This window comes from Oreochromis aureus, linkage group 11 (genome assembly GCF_013358895.1).
Source record: "Oreochromis aureus strain Israel breed Guangdong linkage group 11, ZZ_aureus, whole genome shotgun sequence".
Classification (NCBI taxonomy): Eukaryota; Metazoa; Chordata; class Actinopteri; order Cichliformes; family Cichlidae; genus Oreochromis; species Oreochromis aureus.
The window spans coordinates 3891501-3908735 of record NC_052952.1 but is presented as its reverse complement, the minus strand read 5'-3'; the positions used below and the strand labels follow the sequence as shown (position 1 = coordinate 3908735).

The 17235-nt window shown below is 39.7% G+C and overlaps 1 protein-coding gene and 1 non-coding gene across 2 annotated transcripts in view; one reads left to right on the top strand and one right to left on the bottom strand.

Moving 5' to 3' along the window:
• Nucleotides 1-17235, bottom strand: part of tgfb2 (transforming growth factor, beta 2) — a 63948-nt gene that overhangs the window by 27852 nt on the left and 18861 nt on the right. The gene's annotated exons all lie outside the window — the stretch shown is intronic.
• LOC116327680 lies at nucleotides 9230-9348 on the top strand. Its single transcript, XR_004200016.1, has one exon. It is a non-coding gene; the product is annotated as a 5S ribosomal RNA (ribosomal RNA).

Genomic DNA, 17235 nt, shown 5'->3' with positions numbered 1-17235 from the left:
TTGTGTCAAGTTTCCTCAAATCAGGTGAACCAACACAAAGCCTGCTACAGTCATTACAGTGTATGACTATTGATAAAGATGTTGACAGTGACAGCTTCTATATAACATTTAATTTATTAATAGAGTCAACTGACTTCTTTCAAATATAAATAAACCTATTCAGTATTTTAATTACACCTTTCTGGCATATAGAAAATAAACATTTAATAGTATTTCTTCAAATCTTCTTTGCTGCTACCATTTTTTAAATGTTAGTATTTATGTGTGGACTATGTTACATTTTGAGAAATGTTATTACATTTGATATCAAAAGTGCTATAACCACATCTAAGAAAGTCATGAACCTATTGTTTACTTGCATTTCATGTACCATTACAGTAGGGACACCTACCTACAATTCCCACACAAGTCAGCTATCTTGTTGACAGTGCTGCAGCCTCACTGTGTACGACACTCAATACTGTTGTCCCTTTGAAAAAACAAGCATTGAATCAGAGAAGACCAGATTCTTGGTACAACTCACAAAACACGCACCTTATGCAGACATCATTCACCAGTGAAAATATATATCCAATTTGAAGATATGACAGAAAAAGAGTAAAGAGAAGCTGAAAAGCATGGACAGATATATTTTGTGGCTGGGCTTTTTGCATAAGGAGTGTCCCTTTCATAGCACAAAATTTGGGGGGAAGAGTATTTAAATCACTCATATAAATATGATTTATGAAGATTAGTGTTAAATGTAGTGTTTTTCTGTTTAGTGTTAAACCTACAAAGGTTTTGGTTCCAAGAGTATATGGGGCTAGTGATATTTGAGGTGTTTTATTTATTGGGAATGAGAGTGGGAAATGTTTTCAGAAGTAGTGCATAATAGTCCCAGGCAGATGGTGCAATGCTTTGAACATAGTCCAAAAATTCGACCCTGCCCTGTAACTCTTCACTGAGTCCTCACCTTGCATGTTTAAGTCCCTTTCTGTTCCTCTATAGTAATACTCATATTTTATTGAAACCAACCTGAACTGAGATGTTGTAGTTTTTTGTCACATTTCTACACAGAGATCAGTACAAAATTAAAACATATTTTCTCAGCAGAACAATTTTCATGTAGTTTCTTTCTTTTGGTTGCTACCTTATTCACAAGCTAGCTCCACATTTGATATTGCAGAGCGCACCCCCAAACACGCAGATCGTCCCAAGCAGCCAGGAAATCAGATATGTCTTCCAGACATATCTTAAATTGAACATCATATTGACAACCAGGTTGGGTCATGGTTGGATGTCCAAATTGTGGGCCTAGTTTAGAAAACTTATGTCCAGAATTGGTCATGGAGCAACGGACCCAATATAGACATGATCCGCGTATCTATCTGACATCCAGTCTTTAGTGGGAAAGACCTTGATGACCTCTAATTTTCTGTTTCTGAATTCAGATAAAACTGAGATTTTTGTATTATTCTTAGGCATAAAAGATCTCTTAGGAGTATGGCATCTAACCAGATGCTTACTTTTGTTGGCATTACTTTAACCTCCAGTAACAATGAGGAATCTTGGAGTTGTTTTTTTTCCTACAATGCGCATATTAAACAAATGCCTAGGAACACTTTCTTCCATTTTTGCAATATCTCTAAAATTAGAAACATCCTGTCTCAGGGATGCTGAAAAACTAGTTTATACATTTATTATTTCTAGGCTGGACTACTGTAATTCGTTATTATGAGGCTGTCACAAAAATATCCTGAAAAGCCTTTGGTTCATCCAAAATGTAGCAGCAAGAATACTGACAGACTAGACAGACTGACAGACAAGAGAAAGCATATTTCTCCTATCCTGGCTTTTCTTCATTGGCTCCCTGTTAAATCCAGAATTAGTTTAAAATCCTTCTCTTTACATACAAGGTCTTGAATAATCAGGACCCATCATATCTTATAGTAATCTATTGAAAGCTGGTGCTACTAATTCCTAGAGGTGTTCCAACTTTTGGCGTAGCTTTATAAAATCAGTTTCCTGATTTAAATCGATTTTAGTTTGAATAATGCAATATTGATTAATTAAATCTAAAAACTAGTGCTGTCAATAGATTTGAAAAAAATGAACTAATTAATCTCACAATTTTCTGTAATTAATCACAATTACTTGATCAAGAGCCTGGTTGCAATTAAATTTTTTCAACTTTATATTTAAGCTTGTAACTGACATTTATACAATATAAGGAAGTAAATGCAGAATAAACACAAAGAATGTATGCTTAAATTCAAAGAGAAGTTGAATAGTTTTCTTCTTCTACAATCTTTTAGCACAGGTTCTCTCCTGTGAAATACAACTTTTTTAATAAAAAGTATACACTAATATATAATATATATTAGTGCTGTCAAACAGTTAAAATGTTTAATCAGATTCATCACAGGGTTACTGTGGATTAATTTTGATTAATCACAATTAAATATCATTCATTTTTATTCTATATTAATCGCATTTCATTTTGCATGAGCAAACAGACTGGGGAAAAAAGGGAAAATATATGCACTTTACATCTTTATTGAACATCTTGAACATTCATGTTAACAAAAAACTCTGTAAACATTTATCCACTCTCTCTGTCACTCTTGGGGAGGCACTTCAAGTCCTTGAAACGAGGAACCAAAGATATACTCCGGCTGCAACATTTTGGATTAACTGTTTTTAAGACATCCTTATAATAGTGAAATACAATAGTCCAGGCCAGAAGTAATACAGAAGTAATAAACGCATGAACTAGGTTTTCCAGTGGTTCTTATATAGCTCTTTTCTATTCTACTGGATCGCTCAAAGTACTTTATACTTATTATTTCATTCACACAAGGACTCTTTTCCATGCTTAAGTGCTTTAACATTCAAACTCCAATGGACGTATCAGAAAGAAACTTCATGCTAGTATCTCGCCCATGATTTGGCATACAGATTGTAAATTCAAAAGACACAACGTCGTAGTCTCTTTAAAACATTTGTATAAATATATATACGTAAACAAAAAAAAATGTCAACATTGAAATGTTTTCTGAATGTTCAACAATGTGCTTCATTTTACTTAAAGCATACTATTACTGCACAAAATAAACAATAGTGCATTTTAATGCAAAGAAAACTTTGTAAACAAAGGATCACAGTATCCAGAGTCCTTCGTCTAGTGCTTTTAGGAGGGTTAAAGGTGAAACTCCCTTTTTTGTCAGACAATCAGCAAGTTGGGATTTGGAATCTGACCAACAAACCTGTCTGATTTTCTTGGCTTGTATGAGCTCTTTAATGCTGCTCATTTCTAGCCTCTAGCTCTTCTCTGTAACCTGCTTACTGGACATGAGTGCATCAAACAAGGAATGATTGTCAGTCACACAGATCAACGGAAGAGCATTCAGATCAGTTGTAAGCTCAGAAAAAAGTGTTGCCAGGAAGACTGCACTGTCTATTCCATCTGACATGGCAAGAGTTTCTCCTGCCAGTGTACTTCTGACCACACGCCTGATTTTTTTAGACTGCCAAAAGAAAGGACAAAACTTTCCTCCTTTACCCATAAGGACGATTAATGCCCCTCCTTGAGTACCGCCATCAGGAAGGTTGCCAAATGAAGCGTCACTGAAAACAACCAATGCCAAATCCTCACTGTTATCCAAGTGCTGAAACTTAAGAGTCACTTTCTCTGCCTTAAGTTCACGGATAACTTTGTTCACTTCATGAATGGACTGCACAGTTGCATCTTTAATATTAGATGCCAGGCTGCATATGTCAAACATAACATCTCGTTCGTTTGGCAACCCACAAAATCTGTCCTATTTTTGACCTGAGTTGCTCCCGTTCTGTTTCACTTAAGGAAGCATCCCTCTGTACAGCCCGTGCTGCTTGTAACTGAACCGGTTGTAGGTTGTCAATGTAAAGTTGTTGATGCACCTCTATTACATCATTAACTGTACAAATGTCCATACCAACATAAGAAAAGCTGTCATGTTCTTCACGTCCCACAAGGAAGGTAGATTTCAGTACAGGAATGACATGAGTTGCAAAGTGACTTGAACCAGCCCAAAGGAAATCATCAAAGTGGCATGCAAGCACTCCTGTAATCTCAGATTGTTCATTCTGCCAATAGAACACTGCGGGATCAACCTGTGATATTTTACCACCAATGTTGAGCATATTGTCTTTGAACTTATTACCAATAAAGTGAAGCATCTGCAAGTCCATACACACAGCACAGCAAAGAAGGACTCATCCAGGCTGGAAAAACTGATCAGGAAGGCTAGCTCTGTGGTCGGCATGAAGCTGGACACTCTGGTGACAGTGGCAGAGAAAAGGACACTAAAAAAAATTGCTGGACATTATGGACAATGCTGGGCATCCTCTGCACACGGGCATAAACAACTAGAGGAGCCTGTTCAGTGACAGGTTGCTCCTCCCAAAGACAAGAACCAACAGACTTAAAAACTCCTTTGTCCCACACCCAACAGACTTAAAAACTCCTTTGTCCCACACATCAAACTGTTTAACTCCTCTCTGGAGGGGAGAGGGAGGGGAAACAGGAGGACAAAGGAGGGGGGAACAACTGAGCTGTAGTGCCTCTTCACTTCACTGTGCAATACTTTCTGTGCAATACTTTTTGTTAATAGTCAACGGTGCAATAGACTTCAATACTTGTATTCTTATTCCTATTTATTATATTTATCCCTTTCGTATATTTTATTTATATAGGTCTCTGTATTTATATATGTGTATATATATAATATTCTGCTCACGTTCTATAACTTCTGTCGGTGCTGTGCTTTTGGAAACCGAATTTCCCAGAGGAACCCACCTGAGGGATTAATAAAGTTTTATCTTATCTTATCTTATCTTACACACTTTTTTGAATTTTCATAGAACATTGTCCTTGCCAGCTTCAGGTGGGGGGCGAAGATATACTGTATGTCTCTTGACAGTTCCATTCCCTGCAAAAAGGCAGATTTAATGTCCATTGAATTCACTTTCCACTTGTTTTGACATATCACAGCTAGCACCAGACTGAGAGACTCAGATGCACATGTTGGAGAGTCTTTCTGAGTATTTACCTCTTCAAACCCCCGTGCCACAAGTCGGGCCTTCGGGACAATAGAGATTGAAAATGTGACGTCATTTCTGGGGTAAAACCGCAAAGGATTTTAGGTACGAGTGACAAGTGATACTAGCGCACGCAGGTTTTCACAAGAAAACAGTCACACAGCGATAAAAAGAAACACAAAGAATGGCAAGAAGCTGTTGTATTATTAACTGCAATAGCCCGTCGCATGACAGCCACGGGACGCCAACGGGTAAAGAGATCGGTTTTAATTGGATTCCGTCGTGGAAGAGAAACTGTTCAAGCCATGTTTCCGAAGTAACAAAGAGCCGACGGATGGCCTGGATTGCAGCCATTCGAAGACCAAATATAATGTTCCAGAACACTCCAGCTCACATGTTAGTCTGCTCCAAGCATTTCCACAAAGGTAAGTCTTTTGTTGTAGTTGTTACGTAGTTTATCATAACATAATTATTGATGTAGGTCACAAATAAGTCTTATATTGATTTGAATTGAATTCGTTGTGCTATGCTGCTTTGTTCACTGTGGCTTTGCGGGCTAATGTTTGTTGTGTTTTGTAGGAAAACCAGCCTACAAAATGCTGGAATGCGATCCAGACTGGGTATCCTCTATCAACCTGGATCGACCGAGTTTAAAGCTGCTACCACAGCGAGATTTGATCGGTTAAGAGAGAGAGAGCGATATCAAAACAGCCACAAAAAGTCACGCATATATGTGCTCAAGTGTTGTATTGAAGCAATCAAGTGATGAATAACTGTTTTCCAGTATGTTGTTTTGAAATGTTTTTTTTTTTTGCAATGTTGATTTGTTTTTCACCGAAGCAGCTAATAAAGTACAATAGAATACAATTTTGCCTCTTTCTTGTAAGATTCCATAATAGAATGAAACAATAATGCCAGTTATAAATAAAGACAATAAATTGAATGAATTATGAAACACTTATTTTATTTCTATTGGATCTGAAAATGCTGTGTAATACTACAACCTGAAAAGATCAATAGATTGCGTTGGCCTGTACAGGAGATGAAAAAAAAAAATTTAACAACAGCTGTGAAATGGAATAGTCCAAATCACCAAAGTAAACTGGACCTGGGCTTGTTGCAGGGATCTGAAGTTTCTAAACATTTTGTGAGTGTATGCACTCACACTTAGGACCATATAATTATAAATATGTGCGTGATGTAAGTTGGGCAGCACGCTAACGTCTTTAGCCCACTCTGTATGCTCGTATGAGTCTAACCCTTTCACTCCTTTGATTTTTTCCTTGTACTTTTTTTTGCCTTTTCATCAACTCTGTCTTTGTACGGACCTGCCGTGTTCTCTTTCATTTTGTACATAACTGTTTTTGGGGCAAATAAAATGCAAGTATGGATTAAAATCACAGAATTAATGATTACCGGTGCTGGAAATGCTAGCGCTTGATGCAGTGTTTTGATTTTGCTGCCACTCGTACCTACAATGCAAAGCGCGAAAGTCACGTAGTCTGTCGATCTCTATACCATTAGTAGTTTCTTTGAGTGTACAGACCCAACTAGTAGACACACATTTTTGACCCAGGTCTTTCACTTCATCAAATACACCATTACATTGCCAGTTCTCAATCTCCTGCTGCTTAGCAGCATCAAAGGAGATATCTTTTGTTATGAGTACATCTATATCTCTGTTTTCAGGTTCAGTGCAAAGACCATCAACAAGTGACATGTCTAAAGCTTTATTTTCACCTTCATTACCATCAGGCTCAAGATATTGCACATTATACCAGTTTTTGTATTGCCCTTTGGCTTTCCCTGCTCTGCCTAATACTGTATGTTGAACACTGTTGTCCCTGTGAGTAAAAGTGATCAGCTGTCCTCCCCTTAACTTTACATCTGCAGAGGATACAGGATCAGTGTATGTAGAAGGCTCATTTGCAGTGTGTGTCACAGACATGTTTTCTGTAGTGTTAGTTTCTCTGTCACTAGTGATGTCTTCTTCCTCACTAATACTCTGTCCACCATCGGGTGCTTCTGTCTCATCATTTTCAACTGTGTCTCTGTTGTCAGTGTCATCATCAGTAGTACTCTGTGGTATTTGTTTATCTCCACTCTGTGCATCCACTTTACTCAACCTTGACTGGTGCACTATTACAAGAGTCCCCCCATGTCTTACAAGTACAACAGCTCCATCCTCCCCAATAACTACACCTGGACCATTCCACTCTGTACAGTCGACTCATTTGTAGTATACTTTATCTCCTGCCTCATATTTGTCATCTATAGGCCTAAGTTACTTGCGTAGTGCTCTCCTGATCCTTTCTGAACATTCTGCCTCAGTAAATGCTTTCCTGGAAGCATATAATGCTGATATATGTTCAGCTACTCTTGCACTTATAGTTGTGCCCTCTAAGGCAGGTGGTTTATCCATCAACACAGAAGGAAGGTTAGGGTTTTGGCAAATAATAATACAAGTTGATGTGGACTGTAACCATGTATGAGAGACGTTTTGCTCAGTGGTAGTGGAATATCAACAGGAACTACTTCACTTTCAATGTCACACTTCGTTTGTCCAATTTTGACCGAAAGTTTTACTTTTCTGCTGGAATACACTACAGTACCATCCCCAAAGCGAAATGGTCTGGAGCTAGGGGTTTCTGATTGCAGCAACTTGTTTACTTGGCCTTGGCTGAGGTCACTCATGTAACTATCTAGCCACTTCTGACCACAAACTGTGCGTTTACACGCAGTATCAATAATGGCTGACCCCAGTGCTTCAGTCAAGAAGATTTCAGAATCTGTCATTGGGGCTTTAGTGTACAAGGTAATGTTACACTCCTCCACTTTTCCATCTTCAGTTAGATTTACTTGGTCACCATTCCGATGAGGACAGTCTTTAGCCCAGTGGTAAGTACTCTGACAAATAGCACATCTTGTTCGCTTGCCAAACTTGTCAAGTGGGTTGGTACCTTGTGGTGGTTGTCGCTGTCCACTCCGCCACGAAGTACTGTTGTTTCATTTGTGTTTAGGACCCTTTTGCTCCGTAAGGAAAACTGCATCTTGATTCAGTTGAATTCCACTGAAAACTCCGGTTACTTTCCCTCCAAAAATCCATTTCAGTGCAGACTTCATAGACGCAAACGTTAAGTCCGTGCACGCTGTCAGTGCAAGCTGTCGACTTTTCTCATCAAGACAAGCTGTATCTAGAAGCTTAAATGCTAACACAGTGTCAAGCAGCGTCATGTTGTACTTTTTCATCCGGTTATAACGTTGTTCAAAATCTATAATGTATCTATAATGCCATGGACACACTGTGGTCCTTTGCAATGGAGTCAAAACACGAGTAAGCCTCATACGCATCTTTTTCTTCTCTCTGAAACACCGCATCCAGTTTTGCAAGTAGTGTTTCCATACCGTCATCTTTGTTCAAATCTTCCGCGGGTATGTCCATGGCCGTTTCGCTGGCTCTCCCCTCGAGCCCCAGCGCCACCGTGAGTGCCTGCTTCTTTTTATCCAGCTCCGTAACTCGTCTCCAAATATTAACTTCATTCTTCCAGTACTCGTATGGCCTGGCTTCATCAAGCTTTGGTGGTACTTTATAATTGGTAACCATCCTCTGTTACCAACGACACAACGTCGTAGTCTCACTCCAAGTGCTTTATTCTTTACGCCATCTTACACCGCGTACACAAAAACAACAACTCCCCGCGGGCAACAGTACTCTCGCGATATAACAAGTTAACACAGGTTGGAGCATCCAGGAGTCGGAATCGAACCACCAATCTCCTAAACTCATTGTCTTCCCAGGTTAGTTTCTTCTCTGTTAGGTTCCCCCTGTGTCTTGCTCTCTCCCGAGTCACGTGTCTCTCTCATGTGATCTGTGTGTGCCTCTCTCCCCCCTCCATGTCTCTCACTTTCTCGTTCCATGTGTCTGTTTTCACGTTCCCCTCGTGTTTCATTCCATGTCTCCCCTGTCTGCCATGTTCTCCCCAGACCGTCATGTCTCTCTCAGTCTGTGTCTTGTCTCCTTTAATTGTTTCTGTGTTTTCCTCTTTGTGTCTTCTCCCGTTGACCCCCCAGTCTGCCTTGTTCCCATGTGCGTTCCTTCCTCCCAGCTCTGTGTCAGATTGGCCTACAGTTAGATAACACAGCTGGGTCAAGTGATGTCTTTTTAATTAATGCTTACGGCCATATCACCCTGAGCGCGCCTGATCTCGTCTGCTCTCGGAAGTTAAGCAGGGTTGGGCTTGGTTAGTACTTGAATAGGAGACCGCCTGGGAATACCAGGTGCTGTAAGCTTGGGGTGGCTGTAGCTCAGGAGGTAGAGCAGGTCACCTACTGATTGGAAGGTTGGTGGTTCGATCCCTGGCTCCTCCGGTCTGCATGTCAAGTATCCTTGTCCAAGATGCTAACCCCAAGTTGCTCTCTGATGCATCCATTGGAGTATGAATGTAGTTAGAAAGCACTACGTATAGAGGAAGTGATTGGGTGAATGTGGCATGTTGTATACAGTGCTTTGAGTATTCCGGGAGAGTAGAAAAGCGCTATATAAGAATCAGTCCATTTACCATTTAATTAAGGGTTTAACTACTGCCAGCTTGAAGGCCCGTGGTTTGTAGCTCATTAATAGAGATAGACTGATCAGAATGAAGTATTAATTAATGGTAGGTCTTCTTTGAGTTGTCAATGGAGTCTACAGTAATAGACACACTAATGAATGAAATTTACTCCCCACTGATGTATAATACGTTACTATAAAATTAAATGACATTAAGAAGTAATCCAACAAAAGGTGGTTTTCGGGGAATACTGTTAAATATTCAGTTTCTATGTCATGTGTCAGAAGGAGATCCAGAGTGTGATTATATTGGTGAGTCAGCTCTTTTAAATTTTGAGAGAAGCCCACTGAGTCTACTAATAATAGTAATAAATAAGTTTCTAAAAGGCAAAATAAATCAAGATGTTGATCAATTATTAAATCAGATGCTAACAGGGACCTAGAGGAGAGAGACCTAATGTTTAATAATCCACATCCAACCAATCCTCTTTGGTTCAACTGAGGATACTGCATTGTAATTTCTTTGATTTCTTTTGCTAAAATTTTTCAGGGTTGTTTTTTTTTTTTTTTTTTTTTAAAATTGCCTGGCAACATACACAATCTCTAAAGGGATGGGGTTTTGAGGAATGAAAGGAGAAAGGAAGCTACAGAGAGCTGAGTAACACTGCAGCACAGAAATGCTTAAATGGCCTGATTTCTATGTAGCACTTTTCTACTCTCCCGGAGTAATCCAAGTGCTCTATACAACATGCTACATTCCTCTATTCACTCAAGCACTGTCTTCTATGCTGTTAAGTGCAGTCACACACATCCATACTTTGATAGACGCATCAGACAGCAACATGGGGTTAATATCTTGCCCAAAGATACTTGGCATGCAGTCTAGGGGGATCCAGGGATTTAACCACTAACCCCCTGAGCTACAGCCACCCCAAAATGCACAGACATTTTTCTATGCCCATGTTTCTATAATGTAGTGTATTATATTTATAATCAATTTAGGATTCAGTGCCTTTTTTGCCAAATTAATCTAAATTGGGCAAAAAAGGGTAAACAGAAGCTTGTCAAATGTCCTTGGGCAAGATACTAACCCCAAGTTGCACTCCGATGCATCCATCGAAGTATGAATATGTGTGAATGTTAGACAAAGCACTTACACAGACCATAGAAAAAAGTGCTTTTGCGAATGGGTGAATGAGGCATGTTGTGTAAAGCGCTTTGAGTACTCCGGGAGAGTAGAAAAGCACTATACAAGAATCGTTCCATTTACCATTTATCTCAACCTATCCCAGCATCCTCATCTATCATACAAACCTTGCACATCTCCTCCTTCACTATATCCAGTAATCTTCTCTGTGGTCTTCCTTTTTTCCTCCTGCCTGGCAGCTCCATCTTCAACATCCTTTGTGTAATCCCTCTATTATCCACTATCCCTCCTCTGCACATGTCCAAAAAATCCCAGCCAACATACTAATATATTTTTATTGTCAGAAGTAAATTCCAGTAACCTGGTCTAGATTATTTATCCCATATAAGCTTTAATCTGTTAAAAAAAAAAAAACAGAAACTTTTTTTTCCTTTTAGTTTTTTTGCTGCACACTTTAATTTCTTGCTGCTATACATTGTTGCTATACATTTTTTTAAATGTATAGCAACAAGTTACTAGAAGGCAGTATACACACATCACAGCATGGTAGACAAATATTGGCTCAATAAATTACACACCACCCAGTAGACCATACTTGAGACAGAGCCAAAAACAAAGCTCGAACTCCCATGTAGCATGAGAAATGCTCCCCAGCCCAGGCTCAGCCTGAGCATCAAACATCCTCCCCCCATTTCCCCTACACTTCTGCAAAAACCATCATCTTGCACCAGACTGGTGCCATTGCTGTAAACAATGCATTGTTGGAGGAAAATGTAGTATTCTTAACTCTCTCGCTCAATCTCCCCTTTTCTCTCCCTTCTGTTATGCAATGCTGGCCACCGTGGCTGAGCAGTTCAAATAGCAGCGGCATTCACGTCTTGCATAAGTGAACAGAAAGTGGGTTCTCAACAAAAATCCTGTGGTGAGGTCCATCATTCAGGCAAATATCCCAAGGTCTTAAAGTTTTCAGCTCTCACTGCAGCTACCTTTTTGCCCACTCAGTATGTTTAAAGCAATTTAACAAGAACACTGCAAACTATATTGCCCGCTGACATCAGCTGCATAATGCATTAGACTAGGAAAGAGTTTCAGTGTCTCACACTCTGTTCCCGCATGCTAGACCATGACTTAACAAAAATGTAGTACAAAAAAAGTATGTGGAGCACACTGCTAGGAATTCCTTACATTTCCATTATGCCTACTAGCCAATTTTTATTACTTGGGTTGTAGAAAGTTGCTTGTTTTACCAAATATTACAGTTCACTTTGTGGTCTGTCAGTATTGGATACTGTAGGGAAAGCAAAACTGTGCAAAGTTGATAGTAATAATTTAGAAAATACATGTGGGTTAGTATTTAAGAAAAATAGCTGTGGCGGAGGTGTGGTCCCGGCGTAGCTGCAGGGGAGGGGTGGAGCGGTGAGCTCAGGGGGGTGGTACCGGGAGGCGATTGTGTCATGAGTGTCTTCCTTCTGTGTGTCTATGTAGTGACGGCAGAGTCGAGCGGGAGGTTGCCTGGACCGGAACAAGCTGTCACGGTGCATTGTTATTATAAATAAAAAACGTGATCGTGAGCAAAAACGGTGTGTGTGTGTGTGTCGCATACGTCACAATAGCCAAAAGGGGTTGGGTCACAAAATCATGGCATAACGGCAAACCTTGGCATTGACTCTCCTAGTGTCTGTAACTCTACTCTAGGGATCAAAAAGTATTCTTTTAGAAAATAACACTTCATGTTGTGAAAAGATAATTATGAGTTTACTCTTGCTTTACTAGATTGTGGGGCTTGCCACTGCTCTTGTGGGACAACCAATTAAAAAATATAAGATGAAACAGTTTTTGTTGTTAAGGATTTAAGTACTTCTGATGTGGGACATGAACCTTTTTCAGCTTCTGAAGTGGAACAAGCCAGAAAAGGTTTCCTCTTCATCTTTGTGTAACGGTACATGTGTGCATGATAGATGAGGTGCTTAAAGTGTAAAATTAATGCCCAGTATGAATCTACATCTAGTCATGTACCATTTAAGCATCGTGATAACAACTATGTTTTGGTCACTCAGGCAAAGTCTCAGAGTTCAATAATATTGTGTTTTTAAAGTTGAGGACTACAGACAAATGGTTACAGAACAACAGACACAAAAAATCATGCTGGATAGCTATACTGTTATGGCCTTTGTATTAGTAAGAAGGATGGGACATTTATAAACCTGAATTCAAAGACAACCCGAAAATCAAAGTAAAACCTCAAAATGGTACTCCGTACTTTGTATGGTCCCCATGTGCTTGTATGCATGCCTAACAACACCCATGCCTAACAACACGTTCCTAACGACAGATGGTGTCTTGGAGAATCTTCTGCCAGATCTGGAGCAGTGCACCATTGAACTCCTGAACAGTCTGAGGCACAAGCTACCAGCACTGGATGGACTGAAACATAATGTCCCAGCAGTGTTCCATTGGTTTCAGGTCATGAAAGTGTGGGGGCCAATCAATGATATCACAGATTTAGTCAGAAGCCTCACTTTCTTTAACTGCAGAAATTCCAAGGAGTTTTTGCTTACACAAAAGTGTGTAAGTGAACAGTGAATTACATATTCTATCAGGAACCTTGCAATAACATCAGAATTATTGTAAGAAATGTGGCAAAGGAAGCTAGAGTTCCAATCACCAAAGGCACAAATCTGTCAGGGGCACAAATCTATACTTCTGTAGCTTAGAAACCCCCCCCCCCATCCCTCATCGTCTGTTTTTTCAGCCTCATCTCTGGTGCCAGTGCCCACTTCTCAATTTTAGATCACATGTAGACATTGGGTCTCTGGGCCTGGGGCTCGGTCTACTCTGTCATAGCCTGCTGCCACCTGAGCCATAAATGTGTCCCCTTCTGCTTCATGTCTAGAGGTTGTCTTTTGAAAATAGACGTATGAGTGCTGCCAGGATTGCTGCAGAGGTTGAAGGCATGGGGGGGGGTTGTCAGCTGGCCCTACATTGGTAACAGTACCTCTATGTTCATGCTCTTGGTTAAAATTGTTTACTTGCCTCGTTTACCTTGTACTTTTAGTAACTTTGTCACTCTACTCACCTGCCGCCCGCTTTCTCAGGAAGCTGGTCTCCACGGCAAGATTACCAGGTCTGCCTGCATGTCCTCCTGCCACCGTCTCCCTGTATCTTAAGGAATCAAGGTTGGAATAATCTATTCCACTCACCCTCCTAGATGGCCATTCACCTCCCCTCAGAGGTTTATGCGCTCCTCCTGCCAAGTAAGACACTCAGACCTAGTACAGTGGTCCCTTGTTTATCGTGGGGGTTACGTTCTAAAAATAACCCGCAACAGTTGAAATCCGCGAAGTAGCCAGCTTTACTTTTTACAATTATTATAGATGTTTTAAGGCTGTAAAACCCTTCACTACACACTTCATACACTTTTCTCAGACAAGCATGAACATTTTCACACTTTTCTCTTATGTTTATACACTTCAAACCTTCGTAGAAAAATAAGTCCAGTATTATAAAGTGAAACCAAAGATCAAACCCTGTTCTCAGGTCCAGAACATGGGAATAGAGCAGCTGCGAGAGAATTCAACATTAATGAATCAATAGTACAGAAGTAGAGGAAGCAAGAAGAATGAGTTGAGTAAAGTTTGACTTATCTGACTGTTTTGTTTCGCTTAACACGCCTTGTAATTCGGTGTGCCTTATGGTAACTTCTACCTTCCTCTAGCATGTCCAGAAGTCCTACTTTTTGTGCGATGGTTAGTGTCCTCCTCTGCCTTTGATGGTGCAAAACGTTTCGTCGACAGTGTTGGGTTTGTTGGGGAGAAAACTTACAAACATACAGTACAGCACTTCAGAGTCACACTGCTCGCGATCGAAGATTTATGTAAATTTGACAAGCTGAACGCATTCTGTACTGTACAGGAGACACGGCATGGAGGAGGTTGATTGACAAAAAAAGCATGAAAAATTGCACCAAAAAAAATCTGCGAAACAGCGAGGCCGCGAAAAGTGAACCGCGTTATAGCAAGGGCCCACTGTATTCACCTATTCGCCAGTTCAAGCTCCTTTCACCTCCCTGTAATCATCTTCTCCCTCTATTTACAGTTCCTTCACATCAGACTCCCCACCAAATATTCCTCCCTCATGTCACTGTGTTACTTTTGGGTTTTGTAAATAAAGCTTGTGAGAAATCCATCCACCGTTTCCATGCTTGATTCTTCGCTTGGGTCCATGTTCACATACTGGCCTTATAAATGGATAAATATTCTGATTGCTTTCTTTTTTTTTTTTTTCAAATCAGCAGGGGGGAGTGTTATCATCAGCATCATCAAATGAGGGAAAAGAAGAGGATATTTTCTGAATGGTGCACTGATTTAGTTCTTTTGTTTTGTTTTTTAATAACAACAGCACAATGTGGTTACATTTGTAGAGATCATGTTCATCTATTTCAGAGATAGAAATTTTGTGTAAATTACTCTCTACAACATTGAAATCAAATAGACACACAGAAAGAATGTATTAGTGATATCAGTGACATGAGATTTATGCCACATTTAAAATGAGGGAGAAATAGACAAATAGACAAATTCATCATCTGACTGAATTTTTTTTCCCTGGACAAAGAATATTTTTTCAACCACAATGATCCTTGTCTTATACTAAATATATATGTGGAAACATAAGTGTGCACCCACATTGATCATGAACACATTTTCTTAAATCCCCAAATAATTGCGCATTGTCTCATTTCAAAAAATTTAATAAAATAAAATGCAATATTTATCCCAAATTACTTTGGTTTGGCGTTTTCAAAACGCTCTCGAAAATGCGTACATTTGGAAACGGTGCTTTTATGTCACAGTGTGGACAGCGAAAACGAAGACTTTCTAAAACGATGACGCATGTTAGTCATATGATGCAGTCATGTGACCAATTAAACTAAGATAGCGGAGGGCATTATACAGCAGTTGTTTTGTTTGCTCTCAATTTTGACAGCCCTATTAAAGATTAATCAGCTTTTCTTCAAATTCTTTAATTCTCACTCGCTTTCGCAACTTTGTACTTTTGTGTTACTCGCAGCCACAACTCCACCTCATTGTTAGTGCATTTAAAAAACTCGGTGCTTTTCCTTGACATTTTGCCACGATGTTTCAAAGAGCCGGAAAGTAAATAAGCGGCAGACAGAAATGTGGCAGGTCGAATCCTCTTGCGTTTCATGCATGTGCAGTACTGGAACGTAAGCGTTTTCATCCATTTCAGTGTGGATGCGCAACTCTGCAAACGACTGAAAATGCTAGTGTGGACGCGGAGCGTTTTCAGACAAAAACGCCGTTTTCAAATCTATCCGGGCTAGTGTGGACGTAGCCTGGGTCTGACAACTTCCCCTTTTCACAGACACCTTACCTAAAAGAAACAGTTCGCCTTTTGTTCATGCACTTCACCATCTTGGTGCCTTGTTTGTGTCCTATCAGTCATCAGCAAGGATGAGGAGGCACAGAATCCAAGTTTCAAGTCCAGTAGGAAGTTTCCACAGTCTATGATGATTGAGTGCCATGTCATCTGCTGGTGTTGATAGCTATTGGTCTTTTTAATGTCAAAGGTGATTTTTAGAGCACTTCATGATTCTTTTTGCTGACAGGCTATGTGGAGATGTCAATTTCCTTTCTAGCATGACCTAGTAGTGCCAACTACTGCAAGATGTTTACCAACAATGTGAGAAAATGAGAAAAGCCCAATCCAAAAAATACAGATAAGCTGAAGCCATTATCAAAACACCCTGGGCTTCACAAACACCTCAGTAGCTCCATAAGCAGATTGCTTCCTTGCAATTGCATCATTGATACAATAACTCTTGGTTTAAAAAAAAACCCCGACCACTCACTGTAGAAATCAACATTCTTTTTAGAAGCTAGACACCTCTGTTTTGCTTATGCTTTTTTGATTGATCTTAGAAAATATTTTCATTAACTGGATTTCTGATTGTTATGAGCCTTCACACTGGGTTATACAAATTGAACAAGTCATACTAGTTGTATCTATGTCTCGTGCTTTTGGGATGTTGGCAAAATTGTGGAATTTATGACTGCGGTTACTACCCCAGTTGGTTGGGTAGTAACTGTATTAATAATTTCACAACTAGCCCAGTTGTGGCTGGGCTAGTTGTGAAGGGAGTCATGACCATATTTAATTAATTGCATTAATATTTAAAAAATATAAAAACAAAAGCTTTTTACACAAACCAATAAAAATAGATCGGGCAGTAAGACTCTGTGCCACTGACTTAAGGGTTGTTAGGTTTGACACTGAATTGTTAATAATATTAATTACCATCTACACTATTGGAATGTCTTGTTTTCAGCAGTACAAAACTTTGCATCAAAGCACTGGGCAAACTTCAGAATGCTGATATGCACGGTTTTCTTTATTTGAGCCCACCACATACTCCTTTAAAGGCTTACAGACACAAACTCACTCATTCACTGCAAACTTA